Source organism: Schistocerca cancellata, chromosome 8, assembly GCF_023864275.1.
Source record: "Schistocerca cancellata isolate TAMUIC-IGC-003103 chromosome 8, iqSchCanc2.1, whole genome shotgun sequence".
NCBI lineage: Eukaryota > Metazoa > Arthropoda > Insecta > Orthoptera > Acrididae > Schistocerca > Schistocerca cancellata.
Genome location: NC_064633.1, coordinates 483,454,116 through 483,476,509, shown reverse-complemented (window position 1 = coordinate 483,476,509; position 22,394 = coordinate 483,454,116). Strand labels below are relative to the sequence as shown.

The 22,394-nt window shown below is 39.0% G+C and overlaps 1 long non-coding RNA gene across 2 annotated transcripts; it reads right to left on the bottom strand.

Annotated features, from left to right (window-relative positions):
• Positions 1–791: 791 nt before the first annotated feature.
• LOC126094928 (uncharacterized) lies at positions 792–17,417 on the bottom strand. 2 transcript variants are annotated; one of them, XR_007521897.1, is made up of 3 exons: positions 16,153–17,417; positions 7,640–7,849; positions 792–1,013 (listed from the first exon to the last, which is right to left on the bottom strand). It is a non-coding gene; the product is annotated as an uncharacterized LOC126094928 (long non-coding RNA). The 2 variants fall into 2 exon arrangements; XR_007521898.1 differs by lacking the exon at positions 792–1,013 and having other exon boundaries at positions 7,637–7,849.
• Positions 17,418–22,394: the final 4,977 nt, after the last annotated feature.

Below are 22,394 nucleotides of genomic sequence, written 5' to 3'. Positions count from 1 at the left end.
TTTCCTTGAGTGCTTCTGCAGCTGCTTCCTTCATCAAATACACAAAAATCCAAAAAGGCCTTTCTTGAGCATATTTGCCTTCTGTCTCCCCTTAGAAATTTGTGCTGCTGTGGGTCATCACACATGACAATCTTTTTCACAAAACAGAATGCGACATGGAATTAGCTGGAAGACAAAATTTAAGTTTATATCAAAAACTAAGAGAAAAATGCAGCTATTCTCACACAAATTTACCACTAAACATAGAACACACAAACAGGTGTCATGTTCTTAAAAACCCACTGGTGTGTTAATGTCAGCCTACTATTCTATTTATAAAATAACCCTCTCACTGTATTTTAACATGTAGTGCAGAGTAAGTAAAACAGTTCTCATTTACATTGGTCCACTTTCTCACTCCATCTAACGGAACTTGACAAGAAACCTAATGAGCAGTGTTTAGAATGCATTAGCGGAGTCTGTCCTGCCTTGCCTTGATTTCACTATTTGTCGCACACTTTTCACAAAAGTTTGATCTATGAATACAAACACTACAATAATTTTCTGCTTCATGAACAAGTGCACACCATTCCATTATACTTGTTTCTATCTCTGTTGACACAGAGTTAAACATTATTACATACCATTTGCGAAAACTGTTTCTGTAACTAACTGTTAACTATGTAAAAATTTGGTGTTCTGTTTTAAACTGTCAGAGTATGTGAACATTTATGTCTATTCTTTGCCAATCCTGCACTGACCAGGTCACTTGCATAAAGAAATGCCTGTGGTGACTTTGTTGAAAGCTGAAGCACACATTTAATGAAACTTGTGAACAGTTAGGGCTTAAGCACTGGATGAAAGAAAACACATTATTCCATAGTGACTCTTTTAATGTCTTTACACTACGATTTTAATCAATCTTCCACTTGTACTATTATAAAATTATGTCCACATTATACAATGCTTTACCAGTGTGTAAATTTTACTTATTTATTGCCTTGTAGAAGGAACACACACTTCGAAGACTGCACCTGGAACAAAAGTCATTTTCTATTACTTTAGAAATAGTATTTGCAGATGCTTCAAAATCAGTGTTACATATGATATATTTCTTTTAACTTGAATTCACACACAAATAATTGCAAGACTTATTAAACTACAATGTAGTATACACAAACTTCAGTTATGTTGACAGCTAATGACAGATTAACTATTTTGCTGCTGCAGATGTGCTCTCTGCAATCCGTGATGAGGGCAGCTTTTGTTATGGCTGTACTGCTTGCCAAATGCTCTGGTGCTGTGCTGAGAGATGACGTTCTGGTTTATCCGAAATTCTTATCAGATTTTTCAAAAACTACTATGGAAAACAATTTAATTTTTGCACTTCTTACCATCTGGTACCTTCATTTGACAAGTGTAATATTTCTTTACGTTATTCATCAGACTTCCTGCACTGCATCATAAGCAGTGGTACGCTGCACTGAATTTTCAAGATTTTGCAGGGGTAAAAATGCATGGGGTAAACTGTGTGGGGTCAATTTTAGCTCATACATTGCACTGAATAGAACAGACAAGATACAGAAATTGTATTTACAACAGAGCAGAACAGGTCATTTTGTTCGAGTTATTAGGTTTTATACAACATGGACGGTTGTGCTCAACATGCCCATTCACGTCCTTGCGCATCACTGATCATGTGGTCACAGCAATCTTAATATCTCAAATAATTCAAGAGACCGAAACAAACGGTTTCATCCCCCCCCCCCCCCAAATCATTTGCACATATCTTTTATTGTACGTACAAAACTATTTTATTTACCAAGATATGAAAGTAACTTCCCCATAGAGGAGGTAAGTTGGCAGCTCAAGATGCATACATTTGTCCATAGCACTGTAGGAATAACCAAGACACACCTATGTACACACCTCACAGCATCTGGGGAAAACATACACCACAGCAGCAGCGAAAGGGCTTGGGGGGGGGGGGGGGGGGGGACCACTTCCACACATTTAGCACACAAAATGAAGAACGCCACTGAAAGCTTCTTATCAATATATGGTAATACAATTGACGCAAAACAACTATAGGGAGTAGGAAAGATTTACATATTGTGTATTTTCTCATGGGTTTGTTTACCCAGAACAAGGAACATGACATAGGCTCACGTAACTAGTGACAAATAACGGAAAGGAAATGCGTGTTTCACAGCAATATATTACTTCTTATTACATCTGACAAGGTGCCTATGACAGTAAAATCAGCAAACTTGCAGCTTATACAGAGATTATCAATGGCCACCAACAGTACAGAAAGGACTATTACAGCTGGAGGCAGATGGAATTTACAGAGCACCAATAATGAAAATGTATATGCATTAAAATACAATTTGCCTCTGGGTATTTTATCCAATGATGAAAGATTTTAATATAAATTAGTTACTGAAACATACCGTATTTACTCGAATCTAAGCCGCACTCGAATCTAAGCCGCACCTGAAAAATGAGACTCGAAATAAAGGAAAAAAATATTTCCCAAATCTAAGCCGCACCTGAAATTTGAGACTCGAAATTCAAGGGAAGAGAAAAGTTTTAGGCCGCACCTCCAAATCGAAACAAAGTTGGTCCATTGTAATGTGAGACACAATTCAGGTCGAATGAAAGACGATACAGCTACAGTAGTTTGGTTCGAGTCGTAAGCTTAGCAGTTAAGCTTTACCAGGTAGCCATTGCTATGCGTCAGGCGCTCCGTCCGTATTTATACGGGTACCCTTCCTTTTACACGTGCTTCGTCTGGTTTGAATCGATTGCTTATTTTGCTTTGATCTGATAAGTGCCGTTTTCTTTGTTATAGGTGTTTACGTCACTAAGCTGAAAATGCAATACTGTACTGTGTCATGCATTGTTTGTCGCATTCTGATAGTGCATATTTACGGCCTGTCGCCGCTCGCGGCATGACTTGCTTTATGCGCGCTACCGCCGCTTAAAAAAAAGAAAAGAGGAATCGTCTCATTAGCGAAACAATGGCAAGAGACTGCTATCTGTTGTTACTTACACTGCTGCTTTATTTGATAACCAACAAGAACCAAATAATAGACTGCGTATGATAGAACATGTTCTGAACGAGAGTTGGGCGCAAATTTTTCTCCGTTTGAAAATCTTTGCGGCCGCTTATTTAGTACATCAAATTCTGCACAGAAATTAGTCATCTTACATTTAAAATCGAGTCAGTTGCCGTGCTTCATTTCTGACTATATCACTATTAGGCATAAGAATAATACGAATATAAACATGATACGCTACGTATATTCTTCCGCGTTTGCTGTTGTTTCATTCTAGTTTCGTAGTTTATTAGGCATGCAGGATTTAAATGAGATAGCAGCAAACACGAAAGAATACATGGCAAAATGTTTATTTTCGTATTATTCTTATGGTGAAGAGAATACTGCATGTGATTCACATTTCATCAGGTTCCTATTAGCAACCATCTCTTCTCACAGGTAGGAAAAAACTCTGAACGTAGAGTTGGCCATATTGACAAACATCCCTAACAGTCTTGCCCGTCAGAGTTTCGTAGTACATTGAAATTCTGCTACATTCGAAGATGAACAATACGGAATTTGTATTTACTTCGTTGGATAATGTAAGAAAATGCAGTGGCCGAAACAAGGGGCGGAGAAAAAAAGTTTTGGTGCCAGTATTTATCTTTGTGCCCACAAAGCATGCTTGTGTGGCGCTACATATATTCGACGGCAGAAGTTAGATGTGGCGGCACCTACCAACATTTTTCAGAACCTCCGCTTGCTTTGCACTCTATTCTAAGCCGCAGGCGGTTTTTTGGATTACAAAAACCGGAAAAAAAAGTGCGGCTTAGATTCGAGTAAATACGGTATTACTCATAGTTCTAGTGAAGGCCTAGTGCAGCTAAAATCAATTCCGTAACTTAGTATGAGGCACACTGAAAGTAACATCTTAAACTTGTTATGTGAAAGCCTTCCAAATAAAACAAATTCCATTACTATTCTACATCTTTATTCTTCACAACTGCATATTTGCAGCCCTCTTATTAACAGGTGGTTCTGAATTGTGTGATGTAGAATTATTTGTCATAACATTCTATACTCTTTTATATAGTCACAGACATGTGCCGCCTGTGAAAATATCCAGTCTAACTGCATCTTTCACTTAGTCATCTATTGAGAAGCACATGTCACCACCTTTAGGTAGCGAAAAAATGTTAAAATTGCTCAGCCTTGTAAGCAACTGTAAGCCGAAAGAACAATCTGTTCCCACCACAAAATATGTGATCAGATCTTGGATGTGAATGGCAGAATGGCATCTAGCATTGTCATGCAGAAACAAAACTCCAGGCATCAGAAGGCCACATCACTAGTGCATGTCAAAGTTTAGGTATCACAGTAAGCCACTGCATTTATTGCTATTCCTTGCTGCATGAACTCTAGCAAAATTCGATGTCTATATCAAAACACAATTGCTATTATCTTGCATGTCTGACTGCCTGCTTGGCCTTGAGTAAATGGATGTTGTGGACACTATTCCACTGACATTTAGACTCTTGTGAGAAACCCATGCCTCATCCTGTGACGATGTTCTCTAAAAATTGATCGCCTTCATAATGGTATTCGACGAGAAAAATCAAAAGCACGAGCCATTATTTTCATTTTGTGTTTCCCAGTAAGCAGCCAGGAAAACCAATGTGCGCACAATTTGTGGAACTGCAACTTTTCAGACAATTTTGTGTAGAGTTGTTCAACTCTCATTCTGAAATTGTGAATCATCCATCTTCACGAATTTTCAGCCATGGATTTGACCAAATTTTCTGAGACCAATGACGGTCAGCTGACTGCGGATCATTATGGCCATTTTCCTGTCCAGTCTTGAAAGCACTCACACACACACACACACACACACACACACTATGCTCCCTCTCATCGCATTAGGGCTATACACCTAACTTACATGTTTATGAATTTTTGCTGCTGGAACTCGCCGGTTTTCAGAAACCGGAGCACTGACCATATCTGTCAGCGGGCTCATCAACAATGTTTTAATATTTTCAAGTTACACTGCTAGCAGCATAATACTGATGCAAACAGCATCATGTGACGAGCAAGGAATGCCAAAGTCTCTTCGCATGTGCGTTAGAATGTTTGCACGACACTTTATTAGCAACAGAAATTCAGATCTTACTTTCTGAAAAACGTTCAAATTTCAGTAGACAATGAACAGCCCGCTGTAATCTAGTTTCAAATTCAAAGAATTCATCCACACATGGTACAACCCCTTCTTCAGCATGACAATGTAAACATACAAGTGCCGCAACATCTGCAACCATCTGACTCGTTGGATTCACTGTCACTGATCTCCATGTCCCGAATTGCCCCATCTGATTTTCATCTGTTTCCCAACTGAAATAACATCTTGAATGACTTCGCTTTGACAATGATGAAGCAGTGCAGGCTGAAGTGAGGTTGTGACTGACAACAAAGTAAAATATTCTACAGCGATGGTATAAACGAACTGGTCTCTTGTTGGGAGTGATGTGTTCTTCACCAGGATGACTAAGTTGATAAGTAACTATGTGGAAGCAAGATTGCTGCTCACTGTAAAAATGACACACTGACTTGCTGTCCGGCACAATCAAAGACTTTACTTCTGGCCGAAGCCTTCTTCAGGAAAAGAAAACATGGATCCACACTAGTAAGCACATCCCAGACATACATGACCTTTTTCTGGCTGCAACGACCAGAATGCAGGTTTCACACTGTACGAAAGCAGCCGTTTTCAAAGTGGGGCAGAGAAGGTGGAGCAATAGCACAGTACACGTGGGGACGTAAAAGCACTATCTTCCATAGTGTGCAAGGGCTAGATGGCAGCAGAGTAGGGAGGGGAAGAACACAAAGCTACCAAGTGTAGTGCCTGAGGCTATGGTATAGGCAGAAGGGGGGAGAAATGGCAAGTGGAAAACGGGAGCAGCAGAAAAGGGGGCAGGAAACTTGGACGAAGGGTATGGGAACTGTAGGTATTTTAAGTTGAAGCTAGAATAATTTTGAAAGCAGGGAATTTGTTGCAAGGATAACTTCTACCTGTGCAGTCCAGGAAAGCTGGTGATGATGGGGGAGGATCCAGATCGTCTAGGTTGTGAAGCATTATTTAAATCTAGCACATTATGTTCAGCTGCATATTGTGCTACAGCGTGGTCTACTTTACTCTTCTCCATAGTTCGGCAGTAGTCTTTCTTCTGGTGGACAGCTGGTTGGTAATCATACCAATATAAAAAGCTGTAAAATGATTGCAGCAGAGCTGTATACTGCATGGTTATGTTCACTTATGTCTCAGCCACCCAGAGATGGCATATCTGCAGTGACAACTTCCTTGCCCATATACTGAAGCTGTCACAAAGCCTTTCTCACACAGGCACTATCCTGCTGACCTAGATCACAAAACATCCCATACCATGTTCCTACACTCCTCCAAACCACCACGAACAAACTACGAAGGATTGGAGTTGCCTCTACGTCCAATACCACACCAGAAAAGGGACAACTGAACCACATCCTTCGTCAGGGCTTGATCATGCACTGAAATGAGGGGCATCCTCCCCACCCCTCCTGAAGTGTTGTTCCTTTGCACACCCAACCACAACATCCTACTTCAAATTCAAATCGTTGCCACAGCAATCGTATCTGTGGGAAAAACAGATGCGAGACCTGCCCAATCCAACCACGCAGCATTTCTTATTCCAGTAGTGTCCCAGGCTTATCTTACCCCATCGAAGGATGGTTCACCTGTAAAAGTGCCTATGTCATACCAGCTCTGCTGCAATCATTGCACAGCTTTTTATATTGGTATTACTACGAAGTGGCTGTCCACCATGACTGGCCACTCCCGAACTGTGCCTGAGAACAAAATAGACCACACTGAACAGCATGCAGGGAAACATAAAAAAAAGCTTCATTTCAATGTCTCTTCACAACTTGGAAGAAATTGGGTTGTCCACCACAACCACCAAATCCACCACCACCACCACCACCACCACCTTTTCTTAACTATGCATATGGGAGTCATCTTTACAACATTCTCCCTCCTGAAATCATTTCGGCCTCAACTGTACAGTAACTTACTGTCCCAAACCCCCTACCCAACAGTTTCCACAACCTCTCCCCTCCACAGATTTCACCTCTCAGCACCTTCACCTTCATGGACTGCTATCTGCCGATGTACCCATCTGTCTTTTCCCCTTCTTGTTTCTCTCCTTTTCTGCTCCTGGTGTCATGTGCACATGAAGTGTGCTTGATTCGTGAATGTTCTATGCAACTCAATGAATTATCTGTACAGTAAATAGATATTTATCCTTTTCATAATGCTGTTTATATTTCAACATCAATTTTCCATTGTGTACGAAATGACTACATGGATATGAAGATTTATGTTGTAAATAATGCTTTTTTTTATTCAGAAGGCTTTTAAGACTTTTCGCATAAAAATTTGGAGGGATTGCATTTCAGTATGCCCTCTTACATCTCCAGATGTTTACTGGTGTTAAATTATGGAAGCCAATTAATGTAGCATTACCAAATTGCAAATGCTGAAAATGAGAGTGAAGGTGCTACTAATAATAGTAAGATACTTTACATACCTTTGGCCCCAAAACTTCACATTACAGCAAGAGCTACCACATGATTGAAGTCATTGGGATTGTCCAAATTATTTAAGTGTGACTTCTAGCCCAATTTCAGAAATTGCAGATAACTTTTCCAGCTGAGTTTAGCCTGAGCAATTATTTCATTCATCACTTCCAGAATCTGGTGTAATCAATTCCAATTTATACAGTATATCTTATCAATCCCTGCAAGCAATTAAGTACAGAATAAAAAATTTCACTGTCGTAATTCCACATTCTTATATAATTACAGACACCAGAGGAATGAAAGTTCTGGAACAAATCTACAAAAATTAATTATAAGTAATTTCATCTATACAGGGTGAACATTAATGAAACCGTCAAAACTGCCGGGATGGATTGTCAACTGGATGGAGGAAAAAACTCCTATGAATATGTGTCCAGGAACACATCATTGCCACGGTAGCTGGCATTGACAAATGACAGTTCCACTGACCACGCACCATGTATTCCTTGGGTGTTGCAAGCTGTGTGATTGATGCAGTGTACTGAGAGCAGCAGAATGGTCCAGTATTCAAGTCGGGAGCAATCTGAGATGGTGTTCATGGATGGCCCAGCAGATGAAAATGGTTGAGAAGCAACAGGGCTATACCAAAGTACCCTGATTGACACCAACCCCTTCGCACAGCATTTCACACCCTTTTAGGATTTTTGTGAGAGCTTGGGACCTTTCAGACACACGAATGTGCGAGAGGCAGTGGTTTGAGGGTACACCACGGTCTGGAGGACCACGTTAAACAGGATACCAAGACAAAACCTAGTACAAGTTTCAGTCAAGTGGCCCGCCAACAATGATGCATGCCAAAGTACAATTATGTCTATTCCACATCTGGAATGTGTGTGTGTGTGTGTGTGTGTGTGTGTGTGTGTGTGTGTGTGTGTGTGTGTGTGTGTGTGTGTCCTACGTAACTGAGGAGGCACAGCACTTGATAACCTCTAAAAGACGACTACAGTGCACGAGAGGCAGAATAACACGTATTCGAACACCACACAGAATACTGATATACATATTTGCACTTCACAATGAGAATAATTCCCAAAACGCATCATTAAGCGTGAAAAAATTTGTGACTAGTGCAATATTTCATTATTTAAATAATTAAGGACAGTTGCAGGATCTCCAAAAACATCAATTACGGGGTTTGAAATCAAGTCAAACGTTTCCACTTCCCAGACAGTTATCAGTTCCAGTTACATCAGCAGTTTTTTTTTTAGATAATAAACCCTTATTAGATAATAAAGTCCCTGACAAGTCTTTTGAAGGCTGTTATGTACATATCTCATACATATAGTGGGAAAATGCAAGGGGGTATCCTATATGTAACTTTTACAGTTTGAAATGCTATTTCCCACATTTTACATCATTTTTCTGAAGTCCCTTGAAAAGTGTGAAAGCGGGATTTCACTGTATCAGGAAACTTTGTGAGGGTAATTTACCATCACGCTTGTTTCCATCCGGACACTTTTCATTATTGCCTGGAATAATGTAGGCAACTGCATTTTGGCATGTATATAAATCTTTACATTTTAAAGAAACTGTGAGAGTAAATACACCAAAAAAATTCATTTAATAAGCTTTGTCTAAAGAAGTTGTGCAGGTTTACAGAATGGCAAACCTGGCACTTTATTTTTACATTACATTGTTCAGAACACACATTTTGTTAGGAAACTGTGAGGGATATACACTACTTATGGAGGCAAGTGTTTTACTTGGAACAGAGACTAAAATTGTATGAAGATCAACCAGCCTGTATGAGGAGACAAAGGTAATGTTGGAAGTACTCTGGAACATACGCTTTTATGTAGAACTTGATATTTTTATTTTTTTAATACCGATCCCTACTTTTTTTCATTGAAGTGCATGTTTCAGCTTCCTGGTGGACTAACTACGACAACCATGCTGGATGGCAGCTGCTAACGTTTGCCCGCCTCCAGGAGCTGAGTGGCGCCGGCACGATAGCTCAGCATGTTCGCCCAGAGGGTTAGCTGCCCTCTGCAAAAAAAAGGCTCAACAAACGACCTAAAACGTGTGTCTTGCGACGTCTGCCCCGAGCGAATGCCACAAACCAAAACGATCAAAAAATGATACTTTTTTAAAAAGTGGTCAGCACTGGTATCTTTCAAGGAATCCTCCGCATTAGCTTTTCCAGAAAGCCACTTGAGGGAATGTATGAACTTCTTGGGTACATCTATGCATACATCCATGGATTAATAAATTTCATGTGATTGCCTTAGGCCCTAGATCTAACCTTCCCTACTATGTGTCATCTTAAAAGCCCGAACATCCACTGAATGGCGTGGCCCTACCACAGCAGAACTACCTATGACAGTAACGTTTTTCTGTAAATGAAAATCAACCACATTGTTGATGGGTCCATAAAAGGAACTTCCATTGTTTAAGCAAAGACTGATCTTAAGACGATGAAACTAGTGAAGCAACTGACTGGGATTACATACTTTTAAATGTAAATTGCATCAATATTAGGAAAAAGGCAGATTGCTACTCAACGTAAAGATGACCCGTAGGCTGGCACAACAGGAACACTGTTACGCATCGACCTTTCAATCAAACCTCCTTCAGAAAGGAAAAGATGCAACATTCATACATGCAAGCACACCACCTGCACACATGGCCACTATTGCCTCCTGGGAGAGGCTAGACGGTGCAAGGCAAGGCTCCCAGGCACAGCATCAGGATTCCCTCCCCCATTGCGTGTGTGCATGCATGAAAGGTGCATCACATTTGATAAGACGCATAATGACAGTGAGGAGACATGGACTGGAAAGTAGTAATAGAACAAAGAAGCTGGAAACATTTGGTTGGAGGGTGTTGGGACAGTATGTTACTGTTAAGTTGAGGTTGAGATGATTTCATGAGTGAAGAATGTGTCGCAAGGATAACACCAGTCTATGCAGTACAGAAAAGATGGTGGTGGAGGGGAGGATCCAGATAGCCCAAGTTGTGAGCCAACCTTAGAAATTAAGCATGTGATGTTGAACTGCATGTTGTGCCACAGTTGCACACCTGAGTCTTCCACAAGAATGTGATCACTGTAGCAATGGGTAGGGATTAGGAATTACATAGGAATGTACTAGGATGTTGTGGAGGTGGGTCGGGTGACAGAACACCCCTTTACGTGGTGTTCTTGGGTAGGACGTCCCTCATTACAGGGCATGATGATAAAAGCCCTGACAAATTATATGTTTCAGTTGGTGCAGTCAGGGGTGGTACTGGGTGAGGAAGGAGGTAGGGGGGCATTCCTGTCTAGCTGGTTCGGGGGGGGGGGGGGGGGGATAGGATTGGGGTGTGTGAGGATATGGCACACAAAATCTGTCTGTGGACTAGGTCTGGGGGTAGTTCCAGTCTGTGAAGAACTTTGTGAGATCTTCTGAATATTGGGCAAGGGAGTTATTGTTACTGCAGGTATGCTGTCCCACAGAGACCAAGCTGTATGGATGAGTAAAGAGTGGCAACTATCTAAATGTAGATATGTTTGGTTGGTGGATTTAATGTAGACAGAGGTGTGGATGGAGGCACATTTGGTTGAAGAGGGTGGGAGAATAGGTGTAGAAGTTGTGAGAGAATTAAGACAAAGTGTCTTGCCCCTGAGTCCAGATCATGAAGTTATGTCAATGAACATGAACCAGGCCAGGAGTTTGCAGTTTTTGGAGGCTGGTTTTTTGTCTAGATGGCCCATAAAAAGTTGGATATGAGGGTGCCCATGGCTGTCTCGCTGAATTTTTTATACTTTCCCTTCAATAGTAGTAGTAGTAGTAGTAGTAGTAGTAGTAGTGGTGGTGGTGGTGGTGGTAGGATGAAGTTGTATGTGGAATGAGGTAATTGTTTTGGGGACTATGGGCAAGACAAATGCTAGTGTGTAAGGAAGTGGTGTCAACAGTGACAAGTAGGCATCCAGTAAGTGAAGGGGGTGGGGATGGTGGTGACTGAATTAGTTGGTACATGCAACGTGGGAGGCTAGATTTCAGGTGACTGGTTGGAGGTGTTTGTCAATGAAGGCTGAAATTCCTTCACTGGGAGCACAATAACCAGCTACAATGTGGTCTTCAGGATTGTTGGGTTTGTCGGTTTTGGTGAACATGTGCAAGATGGGGATGTGAGTTGTCATATGGGTGAGCAGGGAAATGGATTTATGGGAGAGATTCTGGGAAACACCTAAGGCTTTAGACAGGGATTTGAGGTTATGTAGCACTTTTCATATGGGATCACTGTCAAGAGTTTACAGATGGAGGAGTCAGACAATTGGCAGACGCCTTCTATCAGGTAGTAATTGTGACCCATCGACGACAGTGTGTAAAGTTTGACGGTATGATGATTATGTCAGGATCTGCCTTGAGGATGTGTATGGTTGTCCTGTCTTCTCCTGACCAGATGGTGTCCTTAGGAAGGAACATGGGCAAGGACAGTGATGTGAAGTTGGAGGTAAAGAAATCCTGGAAGGTCCCAAGCGGCAGTTAGGTAGGAGGGGGTGGAGGTGATGGTTGGATGGTGGTATGAACTGGGAGAGGCAGGATTCAATGTCTTAATTAGGTTGGCTGTGGATGGAGAGAGTGGTGTGGCGAAGTTTTTTCACTGCAGGTATCAGGAGATGGAGAGTTGATATCTGAAAAGGCCAAAATGGTTAAATTTGAGTGTAGGGCTAAAGGCTGGCCACAAATTCTGTAACATATTCGATCATCCCCTATGCCACTCCCAATCCCAAACTCTTGGATCAGCAGTCACATTTTTGTGGAATAACCAGGAGCAAGATCTGCCTTATGAACTGACCCAGGACTGCATATTCCAACCCTGTCACAGCCTTATAAAACTTTATCAGAGGCCGGGCCATCTGTGAATTTAATCATGTCATATCAGCTCTACTGCAATGATTTTACAGCTTTTTAGGTTGGTTTAACTAGCAACCACCTGTACAGGCTAAATGGCCACAGCCAAACTGTGGCCTAGAGCATGGTGGCCCAGTGGCACATCATGCAGCTGAACATAACATGCTCGATTTCTATGGCTGCTTCACAAGCTGGGCCATCTGGATCCTCCCCTCCACCACCAGATTTTCTGAACTGCATAGATTGGAGTTATCCTTGAAACACATCCCTCACTCCCAAAATCATCTCAACCTCAATGTATGGTAACCTACTGTCCCAACACTGTCCACGCAATAATTCCTGCCCCCTTGGTCCAATCATCTCTTCCTAACTGCTCTCCCTCACCCTCATTGTGTGCCACTCTCATCAACACACCTCTAACTGTCTTTTACCCTTCTGTTACTCTGATTTTCCACTCCCAATTTCCCTCTCCCCATATCCTCACAATGACGCACCTGGAACCTAGCATGCCCCACCTGCTATACTTCCCCTTCCTCACCCCACTCCAATCTGCTGCTTTTGTTGAACACAACAGTTGGATTTTGGCTGTAGTGGCACAGTTTCATAGCATTGGCAATATTCTAACTTGGACTTTTCATTGTATGAAAAATTACATCATGGCAGAGTCAATTCATCAGGCAAGAGCATTGACTGTCATGTACTAAATAGAACCAGTCACTGCACTGCACCTTCCTAGACCTACAGCATGCCAGCATCAGCTACCTTCCTACTAACACAAACAATGAGAGTATTCTACACCAAAGGGAAAAAAAGTGAAGTACTTGTCATATGAATCCATCATGGTTTGGCCCAACCACTCATTGCACAATTCCTATGACAGACCTGTCACAAACACACACACGCACGCACGCACACTTACAGAATAAAGTTGTTTCTACAGAAACTTTCACACTGATTGATCTGACCGTCGCAATACAGGGGAGGGGAGGGTAATCACCAAATTGTGAAAGATCTATACAGAAGGCAAAAAACACCCACACAGCAGTGGATACAACTGGAAATGATAAACATTAGCACCAATGTTTATAAGATACAATCAAGATGAAAAGGGAATTTTAGCACCACAGAAATGGGTACAGGGTCAATGAGCTCCTGAATCTCAAAGCCTCAAATTACAAAACTGATTATTAACTTTATATTATTGGTAATGCAGTAGATACAATTGCACCAACAGCCTACAAAGTGAACATCAGTGGGAGGAGCCTAATGCACGACACAGGCAATAATGAATGATACATTATGACCTGCAGGCTATAAATTTCCATCTAAAAACACATAAACAAAATAAAATAGGTTCTAAGAATACACTTCAGAACCTGCCACCAGCTGAGAAACACTAAACAACAGAGAAGAAATTAAGTGTCTCAAATCACAGTGGGAAGCAAATAATATTCTTGAACATATACGCCAAGCGATGATGGGTTTGTTTATAAATAACTTCTCTGCTGTTAGCCACGATTTTCCTTTATTCTTATTTTACAAGACATGTTTAGGGAAATTATACCCTTTTCAAATGTGTATTTCTTTGTACTGCAACATTTTTACATAATGCGTTTGAGGTTCCACTTTGATTTGTTGACTTTACTGCAATATATACACAATATGCAATTTTTAGTTATTGATTTTTATATGTAGTTGGTGGTGAAATTTGGAAGAGCTTGTACTTACAGTTTTCTTATTGTCCATTTGCGCAGAGTGTCACGTGTTGAACACCACTCAACTTTTGGTGGACAACACACATCGAGCGTAACTCACAAACAATCAGTTACGAAGATGTTTTTTGATGTAGCTGATAAGAGATATGTTACATGGCCTCCACAGGTGTTTGTACGGAAGGTATTTATGTCAACAATATGGATTATAATTTTGCTTACATCTATTTCACAAAGGTGGTTATTTCTATGTGTTACTACTTTTATGTAAGTATACTGTCAAGGATTCTGAAGAATCTCACCAGTTCAATATCATATTTTTCGCTAAGATTTCGTCTTCCTATTTTCTGTAATGTGTGTGCATCTCCAGATCTTCTAACAAAGCCATGACCTTTATTTAGTTGGTGGAGTACTCTGATATTTCGCTCTGCTTTTGTAAGTAGGTGTCCTGTATTATGTATGTGTGTAGCTATAGGTGAGTGAGTGTGTGTGTGTGTGTGTGTGTGTGTGTGTGTGTGTGTGTGTGTGTGTAAGTGTGTGTGTGTGTGTGTGTGTGTGAGTGTGTGTGTGTGTGTGAGAGAGAGAGAGTGCACGCACGCTTTAATACCTATGAACCAAGAAAACTTGCAACAATAGTAAGTATAGTGAAACATATTGCAGTAGTTAATGATTATACTACTTCCATGGTTGACACAGTCCTAAACAGGTGAAGACAGACCCCAACACAGATGGCACCACCGAAGAAAAACAAAAAACAAATGCATATCTACCAACCCACACATTGGCAATATATCGCAGAAGATTGCAAATTTTTCCAAAAATCAAGAAGTGAATGTTGGGTTGAACCACACCCACATGCACACAAGACAGGACACCCATTTGGAAAAGTAGTGCAAAAGTCGAAGTACTTCAGTGACAAAATAAAGGGCATAAAATGGATTTGTTAGAAAAACTGGGGTATTTATGCAAAATGCTAAATGAAAAACTTTAAAAGTTAATCAGGGAATTTCTTCAGATGCTTTGATAATATACTTAAATAAAAGTAGCAACACACAGAAGTACCAATGTAAAGTAGATGTAAGCAAATTATAATACATATTGTCAAGATAAATATCTTCCATACAAACACAGATCTGTGGAGGACCTGTAATATTCTCTGTCGTAATATTCTCTGTCAACTACATCTGAACACATCTTTGTAACTGTATGCTTATGAGATTATTCTCGATGTGTACTGGGCACTGAAAGTTGTGAGTGATGTTCAACACCTGTGACACACTGCACTAATAGACCAGAAGGGAACCACATCAATGTTCTTCCAGATTTTGCCACTAATAACATATAAAAATAAGTAACCAACTAAAATCTGTTTTTTTATGTATAATGATGAAGTCAACAAAACAAAGCAAAACTTCACGAATCAAAAACCATTACATAAAAATGTCATGGTACAAAGAAACACACACTTTAAAATGGGAATCATTTCCCAAAACTCATCGTGTAGAATGTGAATAAAAAAAAAAATGTTGAATGACATCAGGAAGTTATTTATTAACAAACCTTTTGTTTTCATTGTTTCAGACTTTTAAACAAAATTAAAAATAATATATGTATATGAACAAAATCAGAATAACTGACAGATAAATGCTCTTCATATACATCATATACATCCACAACCAAATATTGATTCATGTCAACTCTGTGAAACCTTAGGGGCCTTAATGGAACAGTTTGATCTGGTTAAACCATCTTCAATAAATCATACTGTTACCTAAATTCTATAAGGCAGTATTTTTGTTATTTAAATTTGCACAACAAATGAAGTATAACCTTTTTAAGTAAGCTGTTTTGCAATAAATATTGTTTACATGCTTGGGAAACAAGGTATCTAGTGTTAACAGGAAACAGACTTACCTACAATTTATATGCAGACTGGTGCACGATGCATTATTGCATTATATGCATTATATGAAATATTTTCCCCAGTTGTCAATGATCAGCTGTTTTAAAATTTCCTTGGAGAACTTCCCTGCTACTGCTTCTCAGAGGGTATCCTCAAACATGGGAGCAACTCCCACTTACACCCCAAGAAAGTAAGGTTCAGCTTGTTTGCCGAGCAGTCTTCTTTGAAGCCTTTCATACTCCAACTGATGACCACAATTCAAACCACCCTGTAAAAGTCGTGAGAATGTTAAAAGGTGTCTCCCACCTCACAGAATTATCATTATACTAAACCTTAAACAATCTAAATCTTACTTGAGAGGCATGGCAGAATTAAGTAGATCTGATGTGACAAAGTAGAAAGGAATGGATTATTCTCCTCCACTGAACTTCTCAATACAAACATGAGAATTAGTCAATGTATATAACAGCCAAATAGAAAAGGAGAGAATAAGCAACTGCAGTCTGTCAACAAATAGTATTTCTTTTGATGTTTTGGAACGAACACTGCTGAAATTTCTAGGAGAATGAAATATACAAAATATCAAAGCCCAAGACCAGCAGTTTTTTATGGCATGAATAGCCTTTTACGGAATTGTAGCAAACCTACTACTTATGTACCACATTGGAAGATATTTGACCCATGAAAGATGAAAGTAACACAAGAATACTAAAAAACCAACTTTGAGTTTGGAAGGAAGGTAAAATCTTTACTGCAAATAAAATTCGCAGTGGTATGTTCGAAGGAGCTGTTGTGGACTACTGTTAAATTTTAAATACTGGTATCTCTTGTTACCACAGAGAAATCTCTTACCAGAAACAGAACATCCAATAGATGATTAATCCATGCACCTTTTGTGATTAAGTCTGTGTTGAGAATATATTTTCAAATTCAAAGGCAAACCAACAAGTATCAGCAGAATGGTTGAAAGAACATCTGAAAGCAATGTCATCTTCTCAGTGACAGTGCACTATTACAAAGAGTGGGCAATGTGGATCAGCTCAACTTGCCTATACACTGTAGATATACCACTGCTGCTTATGTTACAGAACTACTACTGTCGCACTACAGGATTACAATGGAGTGGAAAATTCATAAACAAATGACAAGTGGGATTCTGAAAGCACAGAAATTTTGTCTGCATATGAAGCTAAAAGTAAGTATTCAACAACCAAAAATCTGAGACAATACACCTGGGAAGCCTCCACATTTTAAGACTCCAGGAAAAAAAAAAAAAAAAAAAAAAAAAAAAAAAAAAAAAACAAATGAAGCTGATATGACTATTTACAAAATTTGTTGTTATTAACGAACTATTACTTTACACTGAATTTGTTAAGACACCAGCTTTTAACGGTGTCATATTCTGCCATGCATTCAATTTTAAGATCAAGTGTTTCTGAAGACTGTTCTCAAATACTTGTTTGAGTAGTATTTAGTCAACAAGAGAGCACCTATTTCCTAGTAATATTATGATTCTGTTCTTAATTACTCTATATTATGTATGTGACAAATTACAGTATCATCCATAATTACTTTTTGAACAGTTTTTACAATTGTGTGAGAACTGTTGTCATTAAACTGAACAATTTTTCAATGACTGAAAATTAAGATTAGTCATTTTGCTATTATAAAACAAATCGTTAATTTTCATCACTGTAGCATCTGATTCACACACAAGTGGAGAATGAATAAATTGGTGCACTTAACAGGATTTCCAGACCAGAAAATAAGCTGTTTTAAAGATAAAGTAAAAACATGTATAATGTTAAAGGCAGTGAGAGGTGGTCTCTTCCTGTGAAGAATTTTACAGCACTCACAATTTGTTACCTAATTTTCTTTCTTTCCACATCAACATAAGTATTAGTCATAGTATTGGCTGCAGAATATTATTACAATGTCAGTTCAGAAAATTGTACAGTATCCTTTCAAAAATTCATTGCACCACAAATCCAGATACTTAAAGGAAATCATCATTTCATGTTATTTAGGAAGCCTCCAACTGCCTGACCATCCACATTTGGATTTTTCAGTCTTCCTATTTACTTTAAAGACAAATTCTGTGTTGTGCTTTCTGTTTCAAAATGAGAGTGACATGGTTCACTGAAGCAGTAATATTTAGTTACAGCTCTTTTTACTCCCACAAATAGTATTCACGTATATCTAGCCATTGTCAAATGTTTACTCAAAGGTGCAGACATACTAATGGCAATGAAATCACAATATACTACCATTTGTGACTGCTCTCAAATGAACAGTTACCAGAATAATCTGCTCCCTAACCAGCTACCTCACACACAAGTCATGAGAAGAAGATTATTCCTTCACCATTAAGTTGCACAGCCTTTTTAAGGAAATCATCATAACGTTCATCTGAACTGATTTAGGAACACTGAACTGATTTAGGAACACTGAACTGATTTAGGAACACTGAACTGATTTAGGAACACTGAACTGATTTAGGAACACTGAACTGATTTAGGAACACTGAACTGATTTAGGAACACTGAACTGATTTAGGAACACTGAACTGATTTAGGAACACTGAACTGATTTAGGAACACTGAACTGATTTAGGAACACTGAACTGATTTAGGAACACTGAACTGATTTAGGAACACTGAACTGATTTAGGAACACTGAACTGATTTAGGAACACTGAACTGATTTAGGAACACTGAACTGATTTAGGAACACTATGGAAAACAAACTTAAGACAGTGGCTAAGGATTTTAACACACTGCCCCTTTACATGAAATTTTGTAATACATTATCGAAACTTCAGTCTTTCATACCGGAAGTATGAAAGTCTAAGTAGACACCTTTTTATACTGCTGACACATCTTTAATTATACTTCTTGCAACTGCTATTCAATATTTTGTGCAACTTCTCAATTCACTATGCCACAACTTCTTGCACATAATTTCAGGTATATTTTGATACATCGTTCTTTTTAGGCATTACATTTTGGTATTCAAAATGAGGAAGTAATCACTTTATGTATTCTAGGCAGAGCTGCAAAAGGTGTTCAGGAAGACTTGCACGGTCTTCTAATTTCTTTTATTTTTTGCAGGAGGAGAATGAAATTTTTTGTGAACATACTTTGAACATGTAGCTACAAGTTGGTATATAAAAGTAATTTCTCTTATTTACAGGTGAGCCATAATGGACTGTGAAGTAGATATCAGGTTGCGACAATGGTCCACCATGAGTTGCTCTTCAAGACTGGCAACGACTGCCACTTTGATTCACAGGAAGTTGCTCCCTGTTTATGGAGAGGACACAGTAGATCACAGCAGTATCCAGCAGTGGTTGCAGAGATTTAAAGGTGATTCCTTTCTACTGAACAATCCACGATGCAGTAGACCATGGAGGGCAGTGAGTGCTGTGATAAGGAGACATATTTATCACATCATCCAAATTGACAGATGTGTGACAAGACTTGCTGAAATGACTTGTTACTGGGTAATGTGGTATCACTGGTACAGTCACCAGGGTACAGAAAATTCTGTGCACATTGGATGCCTAGATTACTGACATGAGAAATGAAAACGATGAAGAGGAATGTGTGCGACAGTCTCGTGAAGACTGTTACTGAGGAGTGGAAACAGTGTTTTGATGGCATCATTCCCCAGGATGAAACATGGTTGTTTTCGTCCAAACCCGAGAGCCAAATCCAATACATGGAGTGGCATCATCCGCATTCCCCTCGGAAGAAGAAACCAAGACTTTCACGAAAGGTGAGAGTCTCCTTCAGGGATCAATGTGGTGTAATTTTCAATGACTTTTTGGAACCTGGCTCCACAATTAACTAGAGCCATTACGGTTTGTCATTGGACAAGCTGCGACGTGCCTTCAAGGCCCACAGACCACACCTTCAGGTCAGCTCATCAGACTACACCATGACAATGCCAAACCCAATGCAGCCCTTATGAAGCAGGAGAAAATCAGGAAAATTGGTTGGACAATTGTTCCTCATCCTCCCTACAGTCTGGACTTGGCTTCGCCCAATTTTTACCCCTCCGGCCACCTGCATGGTAAAACATTTGATATTGACGAAAAGACCTTATTTCCTGTGTCAAGCAATGTTATAAAAGTCAATCCCCAGAATTTTACCCAAGTGCATTTACATCATTGAAAGAACGTTGGGCCACATGAGTCACACCTGAAGGAGGCTACACTGAGTAGGCTCAATGTATAGCTCAATGTTCCACGTATGTTCACAAAAAATTTCATTCTCCTGTAAAAAATAAAAAATTAGAGTGTGCAAAACTTTTTTTAAACACCATCTGTGTTTACCTCAACAAATTTAGCATAAAATTATTTCAGTATTTATTTCATATAGTCATGTTTTTCAACAACACACTACTTCAATAATTTCCACTTTAAAAATCTCTAAGGAACATTCTTCCTTCTATTCTGAATAGCTTCATTTTGCTCTTTTTGTAGTTGAGTAATTACTCATTTTCCATTTCACCCCAAGTATCCTACATAAAAGCTGTATCGGCATAAGTTTCATTTGAACAGTTTTGTATCGCCATAACCAATTACAGTTCAAATTAAATTCCATCAGATTATTTGCTGTAATGTCATGCCTTTACTGTATTATGCTGCACAAATTGCTTGGCTACTAATCTTGTTAGCTCGTGTGCAATTCGCAGGTGTAAATATTTTGTGCATGTGGAGACTCAAATTTTACAGACAATTTACAATTCGATATATGAAATGGACACTTTACTTTGTGAAAATATTATGAAATGTATGTAAAATTTACCATTATCACCTATGTGAATGCAGATGCTACATTGAATGATGCATTTTTTAAAACATAAGAAGTGACATGGAGCTATGCTATTAAAATGTTACACGTACGACTGCTGTTATTTTGTGCGACTTATTACTATACTGAATGTAAAAAAAAAACACTTCTTACAGTTCTAAGAATAACTTGTTAAAAACATGCAAAACACCAAAGAAAACTTAAAACGGTGGCTACAGTTATGAAATTTACAATTTATAAGCACTTTGCAAGTGCATACCAAGAAGACTGAGCTCAAAGAGCAACAAAGATACAAGAGAGAAACCTGAGCAATTAAGGATATTCTTCAGAACTTGTATAAACATTTATACATGAGTTACATTTAAATATAAATAAAAGGAAAGAGTATTTATGTTTCATAAGAAAGGCATTACTTAGTTACTTCTGACCAGCCTCACACAGAACAGGACATCAAGTGAAGATTATCAGACGCAGTTTGAGAGCCACAACACCATCATCGAAATTCACAGCACTCTTGACGCTGGAAAAAACTCATTAGCAAAAATTTGAAAATACTTTGCATGTCTTCTGCAGCAGTATATGAACAACTACATTACATAACAATGAACTATCTAAACGAGCCCATAAATTACATCAAGCAAAACCCACAATAACTTACCAAACACGAAAAATCTTACTGCAGAATTATTCTGCTTTGATGCAAAATGAATTTTGTTAATTTCTGAATATAGCAAACAGTCTAAAAAAACTGATAAACTGTTCCAACCTGTGCACTAAAATTGTTTTTGTCAATGCTGGTTTAAGAATCAATGCCTCACTCATACCTAAGTTATCAATGGTTTACTGAAAATGGATTCTGTGACATCTTTAAGGTGTGAGCATTGTGACCGACTTACAATCGCGTAAGAATTTTGATACTTGTAATCTTAAGTACAGAAACTTTTGACAATTTCAATGGAAACAGCTGCTCAGGACTTTCCGACTCCATATTCAAAATTCATTAAAACAGAGAACAGTAAAATTCATCATGAAGTGACAATTACCACAAATAACAGTTAATTTCTGGTACACTGCCACTCTAATCTTTCAGCAGAGAATGGACAAGTACTAATTACAAACCAGCTTAAGACAGGTAGCATCGTAAGGCAGTAAAACAAATCAGCAGCCACACATTCCTTTCAATACAATCTGGATTTAAACTGCCTTTATTTCAATGGTAATTTTATCATTTCGAATGTAGAGATGACTAATTTCCTGAGGCTGAATACAATATTCCTCCACATTCCATACATTGTTTCATTCACATTCCGTCCACTCAACAATAAAACTGACAGTGTAATGGCAATTATAAAAATTGTTACGTGACCAGAAACATGTCCCAACGTACACTTGCCAACGGCTGAAGTGAAGTATTTTAAAAACGATGTTTCTGAATT